This window comes from Oryctolagus cuniculus, chromosome 15, assembly GCF_051225735.1.
Source record: "Oryctolagus cuniculus isolate XC-2025 breed Fujian yellow rabbit chromosome 15, ASM5122573v1, whole genome shotgun sequence".
In the NCBI taxonomy this organism is placed as follows: Eukaryota; Metazoa; Chordata; class Mammalia; order Lagomorpha; family Leporidae; genus Oryctolagus; species Oryctolagus cuniculus.
Genome location: NC_142881.1, coordinates 77,628,447 through 77,649,364, shown reverse-complemented (window position 1 = coordinate 77,649,364; position 20,918 = coordinate 77,628,447). Strand labels below are relative to the sequence as shown.

The window sequence follows — 20,918 nt, the reverse complement described above, 5'->3', positions numbered from 1 at the left end:
CAGTATTCAACCAAAAGTATTAAGTAGAACAAACAAAAAAAATACTAAGAGGGATAACATATTAAGTTATAGAAATTATGGGACATGTACTCTATAGAATACTATACAGCAGTCAAAAACAATGAAACCTGGTCATTTGCAACAAGATGGAGGAATTTGGAAAACATGCTAAGTGAATTAAGCCAGTCCCAAAGGGACAGATATCATATGTTCTCCCTGATTGGCGACAACTAACTGAGCACCAAAGGGGAAACTTGTTGAAGTGAAATGGACACTATGAGAAACAGTGACTTGATCAGCTCTTGTCCTGACTGTTGATGTACAATGTAATACTTTATGCATTTTAGTATTTTTTGTGTTCTAGTACCATTGGTTGAACTCTGTAATTAGCACACAATTATTCTTAGGTGTTTAAATTTTAAAGTTTTATGTAGCTTAAATAGGGAAACTCCTTTATTTTCTCTCTAATAATATTTTCCCCAGATAAAGTATTATCACCTTGATTTAATATGTCAATCTGATCCAAACCAATCTGGATTCTTGTCAGTAATTTCTAGACTCTTGAACATATAAGTAGTTTGCAGCACTTATTGTGTAGTATCAAATCTATACCCCCATTTCACACACATGTTCTTCTTTAATCTGCAGAGTTATGTGGACTGAATACTATTTTTTTTAAAATTTTTTAAAAAAAATTTGTTAGGCAGAGTGGACAGTGATAGAGACAGAGAGAAAGGTCTTCCTTTTGCCATTGATTCACCCCCCAATGGCTGTTGCAGCCGGTGCGCTGTGGCTGGTGCACCACGCTGATCCAAAGCCAGGAGCCAGGTGTTTCTCTTTGTCTCCCTTGTGGATGCAGGGCCCAAATACTTGGGCCATCCTCCACTGCACTCTTGGCCACAGCAGAGAGCTGGCCTGGAAGAGGGGCAACCGGGACAGAATCCGGCACCCCGACCAGAACTAGAACCTGGGGTGCCAGTGCTGCAGGCAGAGGATTAGCCTATTGAGCCACGGCACCAGTCTGAATACTATTATGACCACCGCAATATTATGTCCACAGGCAAGTGGATGAGGGAGAAGCTTGGCATCTGGACCATGGATGTACATCTGTGCAGATTCAGAAACACAGCTATGGAGAACTGACTCCAGAACCCACATTCTCAATAACTGCACTGCACTTGACACTGTTCTCTTGCTCACAGAAAGTGATGAGGTAATAAACTTAGTGTTGGCCAAGCCTGAATTCCGTTTTCCCTCCTAGGAAATGTTTCAGGTAGTCAAATGGAGAAAGCATCTTGTTGAATTAACCTTCAAGAGAGAATTAAAAATGTACCAACATGTACCAAAGACCTATTTTAAACCAATTACTGTGATAGGATTTTTAAGCCATCATTTATTTGAAAGGCACAGTGAAAGGGGGAGAGAGGGAGGGGGAGAGATAGGGGGAGAAAGGGAAGGAGAGGGAGAGAGAGAATTGAGATTTTCCATTCATTGGTTCACTGTCCAAAGGTCCACAAGAGCTGAGCCTGGGACAGGCCAAATCAAGGAGATAGGAATCCATCCAGGTCTCCCACATAGCTGGGAAGGACTCAAGTCTTTGAATCATTAATTACCTCCCAGGCACATTAGCAGGAAGCTGGACTGGGAGCTGAAACAGGATTCCATCCCAGGCACTCTGATGTAGGAGGCAGCTTAACCCATTGAGCCAAACTCTGGCTCTGTGGCAGGATCTGAACACACTCCATGGTATCTGATGTTCAACAGCCCTCTGGGGTAGGTAAGATCATCTCTATCTTATGACTGATGCTCAGAAGAAAATGGTTCCCAAGGTAGAAGGAAAATTCTGATACCAACATCAGTATACAATGTTTCCACTCTGTTTCTGCCTAATTTAGGCCATGAGGTTATTCAAATAATGGGTTTACAAAGAGGGGAATCCCCCAAAACAGCTGCATGCATAATATTTCACTAGCATGGAGGAACTCTGAAGTGTGTGGAAGATAAAAGAGCACACTCAGGAAGATGGAATTAGTGAAATAGGCTGGTCCAACAGGAAAGGAAACCTGGTGGAGAAACTGAATGGTGCATTAACAAAACCAGACTCAGAAAAGCCTCCTTTGGTGGGGGAGAGAGGGGTCTTGTTTCCTGACTCCAGTAAGCAAGGTAGAACCTGTGACAGTCTCCCACCTTGTCTTGGTAAGACCAGGGGGAGTCAAGAGACTTTGAAGAAAAAAACCTTTTACAATAAACCTCTAAAGGCTGCCTCTAACTGTTGATTTTGGACAGAGAGGACAGTTCCCCTGCTCAGTCCATATGTAGGACCCACAGAGGCACCTGGAAGTGTAACCCCTGCAAGAAGCCCAAAGGGGCTGGTGTAGCAGGTAAAGCTGCCATTTGCAGTGCCGACATCCCTTATAGGCACCATTTTGAGTCCTGGCTGCTCCACTTCCAATCCAGCTCTCTGCTACAACCTAGGAAAGCAGTAGAAGATGGCCCCAGTGGTTGGGCCATCTTAATAAGTGATGAACTGACTAAATCAAAGTTTAATCATACAGCAGAATACTACATAGATGGTTAAAGTATTGAGGTTAGCATCAGGGCAAAGCACACAAATGAGGCTCAATATAAACAGAGTAGAGGGACCAGCGGAATTCCTTGTTGATCAGCAAGCTCATGAAATTCTGTGTTCCTGGGGCCAGCACTGTGGCATAGCAAGTGTTGCAGTGCCAGCATCCCATATGGGTGCTGATTTGAGTCCCAGCTGCTCCACTTCTGATCCAGCTGTCTGCTATGGCCTGGGAAAGCAGTAGAAGACAGCCCAAGCCCTTGGGCCCCTGCACCCATGAGGGAGACCCAGAGGAGGCTCCTGGCTCCTGGCTTTGGATTGGCCCAGCTCTGGCCTTTGTGGCCATTTGGAGAGTGAACCAGTGGAGGGAAGACCTCTCTCTCTCTCTCTCTCTCTCTCTCTCTCTCGCCTCTCTCTCTCTGTAACTCCTTCAAATAAATAAATCTTAAAAAAAAGTGCACACTGTATCCTGGGTTTTCCCCTATGGTACATAGGTCCTTCCTATGCTCTTTTGTCCAAGTGAGGAGTATATGGGGACTGGGATCAAGTAGGTGGACATCTAGATTCTGCCCTTATCTGTCATCAAGTAATTATAATCCTACCTTCCACATGAGGAAATAGAAGGTTTTGGGGGATCACTATCATGAAACCAGTGAGAGATCACACCAAGCGTGTGTGACCTTGCCCCATGCCCTGGCTGCAGCCTGGGAAGCTGCTTGAGAAGAACAGACTGTAGGTTATCATTGCAGCCTTGAGACACCTACTGGGTCCTTCTGTGTGGGGACACCACCATGAGTGCCCTGGGCAGGACGCAGAATAAATCAGTGTTGCCCCTGCCCTCCAGGAGCTCTTGATCTAAGGAGACTCCTAGAGGGAAAAAAAAGCCAACTCTCAGAAGGGGCATAATAAAAGTTTATTGCAGAGATTTATGAGCAGGAAAGACAATAAGTTCCTGGTCTCCTGGGAGGCATAGAAGAAAGTTTTATTGTGAAGGCTGCTTTCTGAAGGAAGGGCAATTTCAAGAAATGGCAATGTGTAGGCCTTCTAAGCCCAGGACAATGTGAGCAATGGCAGTGGGGGCCTGAAGGACACACACAGGGTGAGTGAGTATTTGGGACTCTGCTGCAGAGAGGAGCATGGAGAGAAGCTACGACTAGAGAGAGGAATTTCATCTGAAGACAACGCAAGCCAATGACAGAGGGGCCAGTTCTCCAAGGCAGTCTTAGAGCGCATTCCCTGCTTGGCACAGGGACATCCCTGCAATGCCGGGAGGTCCAGCATGTCCCTGGACTAGGGTCTGTGGGGTCCTCCCTGGTGTCCACACAAAGGTGGGGCAGAGCAGGCAGAGAACTAGAGCCTTGGGGTTCAGGCAGGCACACAGCCCCTGTTTCTCATTGTGTCTCAGTGTCTTTCCCTGATTTTTAGGTCTATGTGGTTACACCTGAGTGACAGACTCCAAGTCTTGGAGTGAGCCTTTCATAGCCCATGGTCCACCACAGCTGGGAAGTGGTGCTGCAGCTCAGCCTATTGATTAGAGATGTAGAGCAGACTTGTCGGGGAGCTCAACAGGGTATAAAACAGCCAGCTGCAAATTTGTTTTCTGGCTCACCGTGAGGAACCCAGAGGGGCTCTGAGGCCATGGCTTTGGTAAAGCAGAGGGTCTGAGAGAGGGAGAGCCCCTGCCATGGGAGACTGTGCCACAAGGGATCCGAACCATCAAGCAGTGGCCAGCCAAGGTCATTGCCTGCAAGGGGATGCTGAGCTCTGCCTCACAACAGTTCAGGCCCCAGCACCTGTTATCTGCCCCAGCCTGCTTCCACGTCAGAATGGAAAGTTCAAGTTGGCTTCACATCTAAAAGATTAAAATGAATTTCTGGGTAGGCATGACTATCTGTTTAGAGACTCCTCACTGTGAACAGGTGAGCTAGATTCATTTCTAGTGGGCCTGTGGCAGACAGAAGGACCAGACACCCCAGGTTTGTACCCTGGTATTGACTCCCTGTTCTGAATATTTGGCCAAGCCCCCTTGTCCTGTTGAGTTTCATTGAACTCCCCATCCTGCTGACCCAGCAGAAGGGCAAGCCCGAGTCTGTATCTCTCTGATGGAAGCAGACTTTGTGGGATCAAGTCTCCACATCTTCTTGCCACCTCTCCCTACACTCTAGGGATCCTGCTATTATGCTCATAACAACTGCATCATACTCTTTGCTCAACAACTACAACCCATGGCAGCACAGTCCCTCCTTGGTGTTTGTAGGGAATACAGTTTGCAGTCAATTTCAGTGGGTTCTGGCTTGTCTTAGGTTTCACCCTGCTCTTGGCCCCATGAGATCCTGCACACTCTTCCACCCCTCAGTTGAGAAGTTGGTAAGCAGTGTGACCTTAAGTAAGTCAACAAATTGCTCTCTGTCTCAGGTTCTTTGCAATGTGGAAACATGTTAAAACCCAATTAGAGCCCTGTTAGGAGGATTAAGTGATACAAAGTCTGTCAAACTACTGAGATGCCTGACATAACACTGCACCTAAAAACAATGTTGTCCTTGAGGTTGGCACTGTGGCACAGTGGGTTAACCCAGGGTTAAACTGCTACTTGGGATGCCTATTTCACATATCAGAGGGCCTAAGATCAAGCCCCACTCTGATCCAGCGTCCTGCTAATGTACACCCTAGAAAGCGGCACGTGATAGCTTAAGTAATTGGACACCTGCAACCCAAGTGGGAGACCTGGATGGAGTGCCTGGTTCCTGGCTTTGGCTTGGCCCAGCCCAGCCTTGGAGGTTGCATGCATTTGAGAAGTGAACCAGCAAATGGATAATCTTTCCACTACCCCACACTTCCCCTTACTTTTATCCCCATCACTCTGCTTCTGAAAAAAAATATTATTTTAAATGCTGTCTTCAGATAATGAAAAATAAAATGGAGAACGGCCACTCTGATCAAAATTTGTAGGTTACAGTGAAACCATAAGGACCACTTGTTTTTTCTCATGATTGATCTCCCTACAAAACGTTTTACTTCACGGCTCTCAGCTGTGACCCACTTTTGAGACTGTGCTGTTTTAAGTGAGGAGCGACCCGAGGCAGCTTGCCCAACCCTGGCTAGAGAAAGAAGGTTTGTTTTCCACCAGGCTTTCCCCCATCCTAGGGCTTTTTGTCCCTGGAGTGGAAAACTGTTAGAGATAAGGATGACAGCTGTGCTCCCAAACATAGGTGTCTGAATAATTTAGGCCACCAGGTGCCCCGCCCATGGACCCCCAGAACACTGGGCACTGGCCTCATCAGAGGACTTCCCCTACTGCCAAAGATTCTTATGGAGCACATCCCCACAAGACCGCGGCCTTGAAGAGGGCAGGAGGCAAGTTATTCTCTCTATTACACCACCCAAGAGAGCATCTGGCACAGGGGAACGACTCAAAAAGCACTCACAGACACGGATGCCTGACTGACTTAAAGAATCCAAGGGAGTTCATAGGCAAGAGACTCAAAAATATCTGGAGGGCAGAGTATCCAGAAATGCAAAAACAGTTTCTGCTCTCTTTGGGAAGTGCTGCTTGGAGTTCAGAGCAGGCAAGTTTTCTCACTATGTTATGCACAAGAAACACAGACACCTTCTTCTTGCCCTATTACAGTGCTTCAGGGGCAACATGAGTCTGACCCAAACATCTCCAGCTCCAGCTCTGACTCCACTTCCTTCCCTGGTGTGACCCTAAGATATTTTAACCTCAGTCTCATTCCTGTATTCCTGCAACCTTGTGGGGTTAGAATATTGAGTTGAGACCTCATGTGCCAGATGAGGACAGGGACAGACCACAAGTAGGACTGAGACAAGCACACATGTTGTAGTCTTTCTCTATCTGCCTGTGTTAATTTTTAATAAGGCAAACAATGAATGTTTGTGCTTCCTTCCTAAAATATTTTGACTAGCGATTTTGTGAGTGGGAAGGTTTTAACCAGCCTGTCTTCAAAATAGTGAGCAAAGAAAACAAAGTGAAACATGCTAATTTCAAGAAGATTAAATTACAGCATGGTTGACATCAAGCAATTTGGGAAAATATTAAAAGTGTGGGAGAGGTTGGGGAAAGAGCTTCCCACATGTGCCCTGTTGAGCGCATACCCTCCCACCTAGGATGTGGCCTATTTGACAATCAGGGATGCTGTTGTATCTTGCAGTATAAGCAGTGTTGCAACAACATCTTTACAAAAGTAGATCACGCAGCCCCCAAGTCATGGAGCCCTGGACACATCAAGTCTCAATCGCACCTCTTTCTTCACCTGCTAGACCAAACAGAATTCCATCTTCCACAACTGTCTTCACACCCAATGAGTCCTCTTTCTTCTTCCCAGTTCATTTCAGTCTTTTCTTTTTACTTCACTGCACAAGGTGAAGCCTGAGAGAATCTGGAGGCCCCATTGGGTCCTAATGGCTGAAGGGAACATTCTGCTTTTGCTGCTCCTGACCTCCATCCTTGAGCTGCAAGGGCCTTGCTTAGCCCTGCAGAGCATTGTCAGGGCCTAAACACAGTCCAGGCTCTCCATAACCAAGGGAGGCTGCTGCGTCGTGAAGTTCACTTGCTCTATGTTTGAAGCATGTCTGTATACAAAGATGCTGATCTCACAATAATCACTGTTCCCAACCACTCTGAGAATTTAAAAAAAAGAGAGAGAGAGAGAATTAAACTATTGAACTACAAATTCCTGGCAGTGCCCAGCTGTAAGCTCCCCACGTCCCTAAGAAAACTAATGTGAAAGTTTCCACACACTTTCTGGGAAACTCTGACTTCCCCACTAGCCTGTAAAAGCAGCCTGCTCACCAATGCATCCTACATCAAATCCCTCCTGTCCTTGTGCACTCCTCACTTGCATACTGCAGCATCCTGGGGCCATACCTTGTATTTAAGTCCTCACCACCGAGTCTGCTGAGGCCCAGCTCCAGGTGGCCAGAGCAGGACTATTATTAGGATGAAGACCACCACCATATGCAAGCCCCTCTGCTAGGGATGGACTCTTACCCATGGGGGACTTTGTGACAAGTGGGGCTGATTTCTGCCCTTTCCAAGCCTGGTTTTATTGACAAATGCACAAAACTTGGCTTGAAACACAATCTTTTTTACCTCTGCCATAAACTGGCTGATCCACAGACAAAGCACTCCCTCTCCCTTTGCTTTCTCTCCACCACCCCAGGCACGATTTGTTCATGATCCTTGGTTGACCTTTTTATTTCAATGGAGGACAGAGACAAAATCATTTTTAAAAAAATTTAAAAATACAAAGACAAATCACCCCATGCATTCATGCAAACAAATGGTTACAGCTGAGGATGAAGTGTGTGACCAATGGACAGGCACAGCCTCTGCTCCCCACAGTGTACAGATTTTAGGGAATTCCTCCAGCCAAGCTAACTGGGGGCTACTGGCATCTGTTCATTCTGCTGAAGAGGGAGAAGGAAATAGAAGAAAGAACAGTTGAGACTGGCACAGACCAAGGTTAGCCCCTTGTCCTGATTCTGTGTTTGTTTTGTAATATTTGTTTGTTTGAAAGGCAGAATGCCAGAAAGAGAGGGTAGGGGTGGAGAGAGAGATCTTCCATCTGCTGCTTCACTTTTTTTTTTTTTTTGACAGGCAGAGTTAGACAGTGAGAGAGAGAGACAGGGAGAAAGGTCTTCCTTCTGTTGGTTCACCACCCCCCCCCCCAAATGGCTGCTACAGCCGGTGGGCTGTGCCAATCCAAAGCCAGGAGCCAGGTGCTTCCTTCTGGTCTCCCATGCAGGTGCAGGGCCCAAGCACTTGGGCCACAGCAGAGAGCTGGACTGGAAAAGGAACAACTGGGACAGAACCAGCACCACAACTGGGACTAGAACCCGGAGTACCAGCACTGCAGGTGGAGGATTAGCCTAGTGAGCTGTGGTGCTGGCCTGGTTCAATTTTTCAGTAGCTACAATAGCCAGTGCTAGGCCTGGCTGAGCCAGGAGCCAGGAATTCCATCCAGATCTCCCACTTGGGTGGCAGAGACCCATGTTACTTTGGCTATCATCTACTGCTTTCCAAGGATTATTAGGGAACTGGATTAGAAGTGGAGTAGCCTGGACTTCCACTGGCACTCTGATATAGGATGTGGGCATTCCCAGTGGTGGCTTAACCCACTGGGATGCAAACCCGACCCTTCTTCTGGGGTTTAGGGAGCCCCTTCACCTAAAGGATTCTGTTTTTCCTATATTCCCACCTTTCCCTCTTAGTTTTTTATGGGTAATTTAAATGTTGGTTTTTGCCTCAATATTGTAGGAGGCACAGTAAAAATTGAGCTAGATCATAAATATTTTTAGTGCAAATAACATGGGTATCTTGTTCTCTGTGTGTCCTCAGCGACTAGCCCAGGGTCTGGTACACAGCAGGTGTGTTCAATCAACAAATAATGAACTATTCAATCAACCAATCATCCTATTTACACAAAGAGGTTCCATATAAAAACATATAAACAGCAAAACAAACTTGTTATAATACTAATCATGAATAGATTCAAACACACACACTCAGAATTCTAGGTGTGGGAAACATGTAACAGTGTTTCAGGTCCTGAAGGAACTTCTAGGGAGTATTCTCCCCAGCAGACAGGGAGAGCACTCTCTGTAGGCTTCTTTCTCAGCATATTCTAAACATATTCTAAACCAGTTCCCAGTATTTAAAGCCAAGTGAACATCATTTTCCTATTTGCCAAGTTGTTAAAACATGTTTGTTTCTGATGTGCTGGCTCAGTGATTACTTGAACCTTCCACTCAATTTCTCACCCACCATAAAAGGTTTTCTGTGGATTAAATGAATTATTGAAGGAAAAAATGCATAGGATAGGATCTGCACACAGTAAACTCTTAGAAAATGATTAGCTATTATGATTTTCTGACTTCTGAGCAGTAGTAGAATCAGCAAGATGATGCGAATATTTCTCTGTTCTAAATTCCCATCAAATTATTCTTGAAACTCTCCCCAAATATCACTTCTCAGCAATAGGTGTGACTAAAACTGGTGGCAATAGCTTTACAATATTCCGATCTACAATTCTCCAAGTCAGAGAAACCAAATTAAGAAGCACCTCTGCTTCATGCACTAGCTCAGCTCCACTGCATCCATGATCATTTCACCAGCTCCCATGTCAGATATAAACTCTCCAAGCTAAGACTAAAGGAAAGCCAGCCCTTGCAGGCAGCCCCACCCTCACTGGTGGTCCAGGGACCCAACTCCATTCAACACGGATCAGAGAGGAAACAGATCTGAGCACTGTGCTTTCACACCCACTCTCTTGCCCTGCCCAGTTCCCTAGAAGGTAGGTGTCTGATGAGGAAATGGCATGTGAACAGACTCAAGATGCATAACCCAAAGAGAAGTCCCTATCAGGAACCCTGGGGATGTCTGCATCCCTTCAGCTACTATGCAAGCAGCTGTATTCAAGCTCTCCAAGGAGTGAAATCTTTGGTTTGCATTTTTATGCTTAAGCCACAGAAAGAACATTAATGCTCAGTGGGCCAGCAGATTCAACCTGAGTCCAGAGAGCCCTCAGCCACTTAAAGTGGAAAAGCACACTTGGGTTCTGGCCTCTGGACTCATTTACAGATGAATGGGAACTGGGGGTGGGGTGAAGAACTTTCCCACTCCCTACCCAGTCTTTCCTGATCTCCAGATTATCTGCAGAACTCTGCTCTCCTTGGGTCCTGGAAGCTCAAGGCCATCCCAATCCATTTAGGTTATAAGCAATCCTGTCCACGCCATGTTCCATGAAATGTGGGCTTTATGATTGTAGCTGAGAAAGAACAAAAGATAGAAGCATAGCAAGGGACAGAGAGTTACTCAGATTTGTTAGTAAGGCAGCTTGCCAATGTAAACACAGAATTAGCTACCTAGAAATTCATCCATTTGAAATTTAAATGTAAACTCAAAAAAATAAAACAAAACCTGATTTAAACAACTCCTAGTGGGAAGGCTTGACTGTAGCCTATAGAAGTAATGAATGAGAGGGCATGAGAATGCAGTAGCACATGGGACAGTTTTGTTTAAAAAAAAAAAAAAAGCAGCAATGCCCAAAACCTTGGTGATAGCTGTGTACTCACTTCCTAGGGTTCCCCAAATAAAGTCCCACAGACCACGGGCTGGAGCATCAGGGGTGTAATGTGAGCTATCCCAGTTCTGGAGGCTCAGGTGGAGAGCAAGGTGCCTGCAGGGCTGGTTCCTTGAGAGCTGTGAGGGGAACTTGTTCTTTGCCCCTCTCCTAGCTCGGGCAGCCTCAGGTGCTCTCCATCTGCAGACATTGTCATCCTGTGTCTTTGTCTCATCCTCCCCTGTATGTGTCTGCCTCCATATCCAAAAATCCCCCTTTTCTAAAGATGCCAATACAGTTGGACTAGAGCCCACTCTGTGGCATCATCTTAATTATATAATCTAACTAGACCCCACTACAATTAGGGTTGTATTCACAGCCACTCCAGGTTAAAACATCAACAACCTCGAGGCAGCCACAGTTCAATCCTTAACAAACTGAAAGGTTTCATTCCTAGTCTTCATCCCAAATAATTTCCACAAATGAATAGTGCTTGGGCACATTTAGGTCTACAGAAACTCAATGGGGTTGGTGTTTGGCTAGGGGTTAGCATACCTGGGGTTCCAATCACATACCTGTGGTGGATTCCCAGACCTCAGCACCTGACTCCAGCTTCCTGTAAATAGAGACCCTGGGAAGCAGTAGTGATGGCTTAAAGAAGTGTATATCCTGCCACCCATGGGGGACCAGGGTTGAGTTCTTGGCTCCTGACTTTAAGTCTTGCTCAGCAAGCACCTTGTGGACATTTAGGGAGTCAACCAGCTGATAGAAGATTTCTCTTTTTCTATGTGCCTCTCAAAAAAAATAAAATAAAAATCTAATAAACCAAATGTTACACATTGAACAAAATTTTGTGGATTTTTTTTTCAGAGCAGAGTCTTCCAATATGTAGGGCAATTCAGAAACTACAACAATTTTTCCAGGTACTATCAGTATTAGCTTCCTACGGCTGCTGTAAGAAATCAGCATATATTTGGTAGCTTAACGCAGCAGCAATGTATTATCTTACAGTTCTAGAGACCAGAAGTCTGAAGTGAGTCTCACTGGATTGAAGTCAAGGTGCTGGTGAGGCCACACGCTCTCTAATGCCTTTTGCTGCTCCTCCTAAGTGTCACATGTATTTCTTTGTTTGGGCCCTAACTTCTACCTTCAAAATGCACCACTCCAATCTCTGTTCTGACATGGCATTGTTTTCTCCTCCTCTGTTGTAGAGTTTCCTTCTACCTTTCTCTTCCAAAGACCCACCAGGAACATCCAGGACAATCCTCCCAACACCTGACCCTTAATTCAATCACACGTGTGAATTTCCCTCTTCCATGTAAGACTGCCTTCACAGGTTCCAACTATTAGGGCCTGATCATCTTTGGAGACCATTACTCAGATTTCAGTATAATATATCCTACATAAAATCCAAGTTCAGTCAATTTTCAGAAAGGAAAACCTTGCCCTTAACAGAACATTAGTTGAGGGCTGGCATTGTGGTGTAGTGGGATAAGCCACCACTTGCAACACAGGCATCCCATATCAGAGTGCCAGTTCATGACCCAGCTGCTCCACTTCCAATCCAGCTTCCTACTAATGCCCGTGGGAAGGCAGAAGATGGCCCAAGTGTTTGGGTACCTGCTGCTGATGTGAGACCCAGATGAAGCTCTGTTTCTGAGTTCCTGGCTCTGGCCTCGTACAGCCCCTGCCATTGTAGCCATTTAGGGAGTGAATCAGTGGATGGGAGATCTCTTCCTCTGTCTCTCCCGACCTCCATTGCACTCTTTCAAATAAAGAAAATAAATCTTACAAAGTAAAATAAAACCAGAGCATTAGCTTGCTAGATATTTCCCCAAATTTCTTCTCAGTTTTCTCCTCATAGATTCTTCCATTTAACACCTTATCAAGGAAGGGTTTGATTTCAAGCACAGTTATGTCCAATTGAGACATGTAAACAGTAGGAAGGTGTTGCTGTGGATTCGTTCTGAGAGGAGGAACATGGTGGGGGCAAGAGGCACGGAGTCACCACACAGACCCCGGGAGCTGGGTGAAAGCAGGCCAGAGGTGAGCAGCCTGCAGACTCATTTATTTCAGTTGGTACAGCAGCTTAAATAGCCAAGGCTGCCAATCCAGTCAAGGGGCAGTTTATGCCCTAACCAATCACAACCTGTTGCAAGGCAGTATCTGAAACTATCCAATCACAGCCTGTTGCTAGACAGGCTCCACTGCCAGGTGGGCTTCAAAGCCGTTCCTGAGTAACTGATGCTCACTTGCCAGCAACCATCTTGGCATAGCCTTCTCATTCCACCACATTTCCCCCTTTTCATTTATTTTTGAGCAATGGGAGGCATGATTCTTGGCCATATCATTGTTGACCCCATTTCCTTGTGGCATCCGTACACAGCTGTGCCTGTCTTAGGTTGTCCCCCAGGGGATCTTACCCATTGTTGACTAACCAGCACTCAAAATGGGAGACCACAGGAGTGCTTGCTCAGAAGGGGTAGGAATGAGGAACAATGGTCATCAGGAATGGCATGACCACACACAGGCTGTGGGCCATTGGAGTGGTTGACCAGAGCTAGTGGAATATAAACCAGTAATGGATGTGGCTGTGGGCAGTTCCTCAGGGTAGGATGATAGGGCAGGTGCGTCTGCTAACAAGATGGGCTCTCAGTGTTGTTCAGCTGGTTCTGGTTGACTGTCAGTTGCAGGCTTGATGTTTCTGGCTGGTACCCAAATGGGCTGTCCTGCATTCTCTGGAAAGACACAAGCATATCCTCAGCCCTTGGTTAGCAGAAGCCTTTCTACAGGTGTTGGAATCCAGGGTCTGAATTCTGTGTCTGCTCCTATATTAATGGCAAACATGCAGGTGGGATGGGGTCTAGTGGCTGCCTGAGAGCCTGGGGTGCCTGGGGACTGCCACAAACATAGGGATTCTCACTGGGTGTGGATGGGATGACCTCACGTGGGTTACTACCTTGAGGTCATCTGTGTTCATCCTATGGGTATTTGGGGGGTGGCTGACCAGGCATTGCTGTGTTGTCTGCAATTTCACTGTCATTTCACTGTTGGAGCTCTCTCTCCCCAAATCATCAACTGTTGCCTGTGAGGCAGAGGCCTAGAGTGACAGGCTCTGATCACCCACAGATTTCTGACCACTCAAGCATTTAGGCTGTCTTCAACTGCTTTCCCAGGCCATCAGCAGAGAGCTGTATCAGAAGAGGAACAGCTGGGACATGAATGAGCACCCATATGGAATGCTGGCACAGCAGGCAGAGGCTTAGCCCAATACATCACAGTGCTGGCCCCTGCATAAAGTTTTTGAAGTGCCCTCATATGTTTGCTACTTAGGAGAAAATGAAATGTGTTTTAATATTACAAATCAAGTGCTCTTTTTTTTCCTTATCAACTGAGAGATTATGGTGTATGACGCATTTTTTTATTTTTTTACAGATTTATTTATTTACTTGAAGGGCAAAGTTAGAGAGACAGAAAGAGAGACAGAGAGAGAGGGGTCTTCCATCCACTTATTCACTCCCCAAACAGCTGCAAAGGCCGGAGCTGGGGCAGTCAGAAGCCAGGACCCAGGAGCTTCATCCAGGTCTCCCATGTGGGTGGCAGGGGTCCAAGAACTTGGGCCATCTTTTGCTGCTTTCCCAGATACATTAGCAAGGAAATCAATTGGAGGTTGAGCAGCCAGGACTCAAACCGGTGCCCATGTGGGATGCTGACGCTACAGGAGGTGCTGCTACACCACAGCACAGACGCTGCTACACTTTGAAATAATAGAAACAAGAACTCTAGTATGCCTTGGTTTTTACTTTTAAATAACTAGTTTTTAAACATGCATTACAACGTATCTACAGAAAGCAAAAGAACAGATTTCTCAATCACAGTTAATTGGAAGAGCTTTCCCTTTTACCGCCTTGGCAGCAGGGAGTGAAGAAGAACCTACCTGTTTCTCTGGAGAAAGTCAAGGCTCTGAAGCTTCTTCCTGTACCCCTTCCAACTTAGAGAACCAAGGACAGCTTCGTCTGCTTGTGCTGGTGTAATAAAATGCCTGAGGGTGGGTGATTCACAAAAAATAGAAATTCACTCCTTACAGTGCTGGAGCATGGTGAGCACCGGTGAGGGCAGCGCAGGTTTGGTGTGTCCAGTGAGGGCTGCCATGGGTTTGCAGGACAATGCCTCACTGCTGTGCCCTCAGGCGGGGGGGGGAGGCAGCACCTACTCCCTCCACCCCTGAGGTCCATCATCTGTGAGGGCCTCACTGTCAGGATTTAACCACACCCTAAGGGCCCACCTCTTCACACTACAACATCAGCAATTAACTTCCAACATGGTAAGCATGAGAGGAACTTGTGTGTGGGGGGTGCACATTCAGAACAGAGCAGGGGCCTTTGGTTTTCTGCCAGGAACAAGGGACCAATAAGACAGAAAGGAGATGAATGATCTCCCTGCACTTCTCAGAATTATCTTGAAAAATAGTCATTTTCTTTAGATGCTTCAAGAAGAACTAACTTGGTATCACTCATTGTTCTACACACTTGAGGATTAGAGGTAATCAAGAAAAATGTTCTGGAATTGAAAGAAGAAATCTGCAAAGTTGCATTGAATAAAAAATAAAGGAACAATAAGTGACACATTTCACAACAGAAATATTTACTCTTCTATAGAATGTAATCATTCCCTGATCGACTCATACCCTTCTTGTGTTTCCAATTTAATGCCAATATGTTTTTGAACTCCTTCCCCATGTGTTCTGGATTCTTATCCCACCTGTCTTTTAAGTTTTATCTTTAAAATTCATATTCATTCATTTTTATGCTTCCCCCCGAATTTGGAATAATTACTCAAGCTTGCAGAATCAGCCAGCTGACTACCAAACATTGGATTAAGAAACAATCCTGACATTTCAGTGCTTCTAATCAGAAAGGATTCTATTTCCCTTGTGCTATGTGGGCATCAGCTGCCCCAGGTTACTTGTAGATAGGCCCTGGGCTGAATGAGCAGCCCCATATGGTTTTCCGTGACTGTCTTCAGAGAGAAGCAAAGAGAAGAGAGTGGGGCCCAACAGCTGGTCAAAATCCTGGTTCAGCGTCATACTCGTTAAGTCCACTCACTCATTTTTTGCTGACCAAAGTACATCAAGTGCCTGTCTGTGACAGAGAGGCATTCGTCAGACAGGCAAAGTATTATCAAGTTACATAAGTAATCTGCAGAGGGCCCATGGGGAGAGGAATGAGGATATTTGGCATAGGAGTAACAAAACATTAGGCTAGATATGCAGTTCTATCCTTTGTGTTTTGTTTCTTGTTTGTTTGGTTTGGTTATGTAATACTCACTACTTCTGCTGAAATTTTAATTTAATTTAAGTGATCATTGTTTTATCTGTGGGATTTTTATTGTTGTTCTCGAATGTTTTTAATGGTAGTCTGATCTTTACAATTTACTGATGTATTTTTTTTTCAATTTCTGTTTTCTTGAGTTCACTTTTCTCATTGTTTATATTGTTCTCTGGACAAATGAATTGTCAAAAATCTTGTGGTACTAAGAGACACATGTGAGAACATTTATGTCATGGTTTAATGCATTTGCTCTGTAGTCCATGTTCAATTGTGTGAGGTAGGGTAGAATCTTTCCTCTAAACTCCTAGAGGGCTTTCCTTCCTACTCACTAACCCTTCCCTACTGTCACATGCTCCCTTGATCACTGAATTTCTTACATATTTTGTGCTTTATTGACTGTGTGCATTTATCCCTGCTACAGGAGTAGGGTCTTTTCAGTAGGACACTGGAAGAAGGATAAAAACATGAGCTTTGTTTGGTCTCATGATCATTTTAGAGAGTTAATGAAATGGGTATTTAATCCAAGAAGCTAAGACGTAATTCTTAAACCAAAGCAAACTGAGAACAACAGTATAACTGATATGTAGAGTACTTTTTCTTTTACAAAGCCAATAAAATGTATAAAATCAAGCAAGTTTGATACAGGAAAAATGAAAATATACACTTCTGGAACAATAAAGTAAATATATTTTCAGATATAGGGGAAAATTTAATTTAATATTTAAAATATTTAATAACATTGCAAAGACTGAAGGCATTTCAACTTGTTTTACTAGACAAGCCCAACCCCGATAATAAAATTTGACAAACACAGCACTAAGAAATAATCTATGTACCAATCTTTCCACTAAAAATAAAGGATACATAAAATGATTAAAATCAGAGGCTTAGAAAGTAATTGGAACTACTTTAAAATTCTTGCTCTATTGCAAAGAAATATTTTATGACTTAGACACTTGTGGGGAGCAACTCGGACTAGACTAAGTTACTGGAATTAAGACTTATTCTATGCATCTGCTCTCCCACAATATGGCGCTGGGAGAGGAGGAAATAGCTTCTACACAGCTGCCTCCAGTTCAACCAATAAACAGCAGGACCTGCTCCTGATTGGAGGAGAGCAGCGTACTCGGCATGTGGGTAGCAGAGTTGGGATTGGTGGAAGAGGACTACAAAGGAGGAGAGAGACAACATGCATGGGGAACATCTATCTGAAGGAACACCTGAGCAGCCCCCGAGAGAACCGGCCGGTGGTGTGCCGCTCCCCCGCGGAAGTGGGGAAAGTGGCAGGGGGAACCGCCCTTCCACGGAGGTGGAAGGGACGGTAGCCAACCCGGGAAGAACCAGCAGCAAACCTGGGGAGGGCCGAGCAGACGAAAGAACAACACAGGTTCCTGTGTCGTTCCTCCACGAAGAAGGGGAGCAACAGACACTTAACTATTCTAAATCATTTTCCTGAAGTAAAATAATGACATATACCTTAAGAATAATGTTAAAGGTAAAAATTATGTAAGTGCATTATAAGATATTTTATGCTTTCAGCTTATGTTTGATAATGCTTATTCATGCATGAGGAGGAGGAGAAAGAAGAGGAGGAGTAAAATGGTAAAATTGCTGAAACATCATAAACCAAGTCTGATAAAATTTAATCCTGTGGCATAATATAAAAGAGTCAAAAAATAATGAAAACTTTATCTGGAAATTCAACAATATTTAACAGAAATATATATTATTTAACTAATTATATAAGAGAAAGAAAAATGCATGAATCTCTCAGTAGATTCTGGGAAAGAAATAGGTAAATGTCAATAAAGAAAATCAGAATCCATAGAAAATATTGTTCATATTTTGCAGCATGCTAATAAATCAAGAAGGAAGAAGGAACCCTAGCATCACCATAATTTTTTTGTCCTAGAACCTCTAACTAATGCCTCAAAGGGGAAAAATGTATAATTAGAAGCTAAAATGACCCAAATTATCATGGTTCGCAAGTATGACTGCTTACTAGGAATTAACCAAGATGTCTATCAACTGATGACTGGATAGAAACTGTTGTATGTATATACTATGAAATACTACTCAGCCATAAAAAGGATGATATCCTGCCTTTTGTAACAATGTGGACGAAACTGGAACCATTATATTTAGTGAAATAAGCCGGTCCCAAAAGGACAAATATCATATATTTTACCAGATCTGTGTACATTTGTGTACCAAAAATGTAACATGTAGGAGTGAAACTGACATTTTAAGATTTGATAATTGTTTACATCCCTTGTCTTTACTGTTGAGGAACAGCGTTTGTGTAATTCGTATTTTTGTTGAACTATTCACTTATCGAAAATATATCATTATAAAAATTAAGAGAGGAAATAAGAAAAGAAGGAGGAAGAAGAGTGGGAATATGGGTGGGAGAGAGGGGAGGGTGGGAATTACCACTGTGTTCCTAAATCTGTATCCATGAAATACATGAAATGTGTTTACCTTTACATTTTTTTTAATTTAAAAAAGAAATTAAAATAGCAGCTTAAAATGTATGAAGACAGTTAAGGATCATTGTAGGTTACAAAAAGTAATCTTTACAGAAGAAAAAGCTTCTATATCAATACTCACAAACTGGCACTATTAAGAATAAAGTTATTTTGATATTATGCAACAAATAGCATGGCCTAATATAGATTTAACAAGACTTACCTGAAAGAAGTGACACATGTCTAATGAATGTAATTTTAGGACCTTGCATGTTCCTAGAAGGAAAGACACAATTGCAAAAATGTTATTTTCTCCTACATTAATCTATAAATTCATCATAATTTTCAACATTAAAATGGGGATATTGATTTGTACTGGAATCATTTATTTGTATGAAAATAGAAGAAATGTTCACAAAGGGTAATGAAAGAGCACATATTTCAGGCCACATTAAAAGCCTCAATGATTTAACCCAAGTAATCAGGGTATACACACTGAAAATGGGGCAAAGAACATGAGCTCAGATTTCTAAAGCAGACAAAATGGAACGTAGCCTACAATACAGGCAAATCTCATATGTATAAACAATGTATTATTTATTATAATTGGTGACAGGAAAACTGGCTAAATTTGGACAAAATGAAATTAGATTCTGATTAACCATTCAACACAGTGGGGGGGGTGGGGCCACAGAGAAGCTCCTGCCATTCATCTGGACACTGTATTTTTGTGTTCCTGAATGATATCTTCACTGTAGTGAAGGGATCCAAGGAGCTAGGGAATTATGGAGTGCTTCTGCGTGATGCTGCCCTGCTGATCGTCCTCATTTTCAGCATGTCTCCACTGCAGACCTAGATTCATCTAATGGAAGAATGTTCCATTTATCACACAGTTTCTTCCTTCCCTGTTTTGGGGGGGGGGGGTTGTACTGATGCACCCCACAGTTGTGTGCAGCTATTATAGTTTGGCCCTGATGACAAGTGCCAGTCAGTGCTGTCAGTCATATACCTATTGCCTGCACTGGGATGTTAGCTGGTGGAGATGATACCTTCTCCGTGGTAAACTATCTCAGGGCAGGGCACCTGAGATACTCCTTTTTAACATTAAAAAGTCAGTCAGAACCTCAATAACTGTTGAATGAAGAAACTGTCCCTCCAGGTTTGAAGAACTAGGGGTAGAGTTGGCATTCCCAGGAGGATCGAGAAGCCCGAGCACAAGTGGGAGCTTCTGCGAAGCACAGAGGACTCCCCATCTGCCATCCTCATGGCCTGTGCTGAGAAGGAGGCTGGCACTGAGATCTGCCTGTTTGCGTAGCAGCACCAAGGCCTTAATTTCAAAGGTGCTGTCCCCAGCAAATGCCAATGAGAACTTTTTTTTTTCAGCGTAAACAGACACACCTTTATTTCAATAAAATTACTAAATTAAATGCCCCCCAAAATTAGGTTCTGATCTTCCAGCTTCCACTTAAATGATTCCAGAGAAATTCAAGATTCAAATAAAGGAAATACAATTTTAAGATAACTTGAAAAACTGTAATCTAGGGATAAGAACATTCTGAGCTTGGCATCTAAAGGACAGGTAAGAGTCACATGAAAAACTCGTGAAATTAAAATACATATGAAAAATAATCTAATACGTAGCAATATACTAATATGTGCTATTATTTATAATATATACTTATTAATGCAATATTAATAGTATACACAGCAAACCAAACAGAATCTGAGTTAAAAAAGAAGAAAAAAAATATAGGAAATCCCCAAGGAGACCAATGTTAATGGCTTATAAACAAAACATACCAAATTTATCAACAGACTAAGAAATATAATTTAGAAAAAAATAGCAATATAAACATTTAAGTGTTGTTAAACATTGTACCTTTTGATCCAAAAAAAGCAAAGCTAAAAATAACAATAATCAATGTCATCAATGTCATTCAGAATCGGTTACTCCTAGTGGGAGGCAAAGTTAGCATAACCTTTTTAGGAGAGAGCTGATAATGAGTAGGTTTAAAACAGAAAGTTCTAAGACTGCCTATCTGTTATTTTTATTCTTTTTTGTTTGTTTGGCAGGCAGAGTTAGAGAGAGAGACAGAGAGAAAGGTCTTCCTTCTGTTGCTTCACCCCCCAAATGGCCGCCATGGCTGGCACACTGCACTGATCTAAAGCCAAGGAGCCAGGTGCTTCCTCCTGGTCTCCCAAGCGGGTGCAGAGCCCAAGCACTTGGGCCATCCTCCACTGCCTTCCCAGGCCACAGCAGAGAGCTGGACTAGAAAAGTAACAACTGGGACAGAACGGGCACCCCAACCAGGACTAGAACCCAGGGTGCCGGTGCTGCAGGCAGAGGATTAGCCTAGTGAGCTGCAGTGCCAGCCTATTTTTAATCTTTAAAGATTATTTTATTTTAAAATTTCTTTGAAATGCAGAGAGGGAGAGAGAGAGCGAGAGAGAGCTTGTATCCACTGGTTCACTC

At 43.8% G+C, this 20,918-nt stretch overlaps 1 long non-coding RNA gene across 4 annotated transcripts; it reads right to left on the bottom strand.

Moving 5' to 3' along the window:
* Positions 1-6,582: 6,582 nt before the first annotated feature.
* Positions 6,583-14,920, bottom strand: LOC149122088 (uncharacterized). 4 transcript variants are annotated; one of them, XR_016221744.1, is made up of 3 exons: positions 14,585-14,920; positions 7,677-7,775; positions 6,583-7,204 (listed from the first exon to the last, which is right to left on the bottom strand). It is a non-coding gene; the product is annotated as an uncharacterized LOC149122088 (long non-coding RNA). The 4 variants fall into 4 exon arrangements; XR_016221748.1 differs by lacking the exon at positions 14,585-14,920 and adding an exon at positions 12,268-12,400; XR_016221745.1 differs by lacking the exon at positions 14,585-14,920 and adding an exon at positions 11,223-11,418.
* Positions 14,921-20,918: the final 5,998 nt, after the last annotated feature.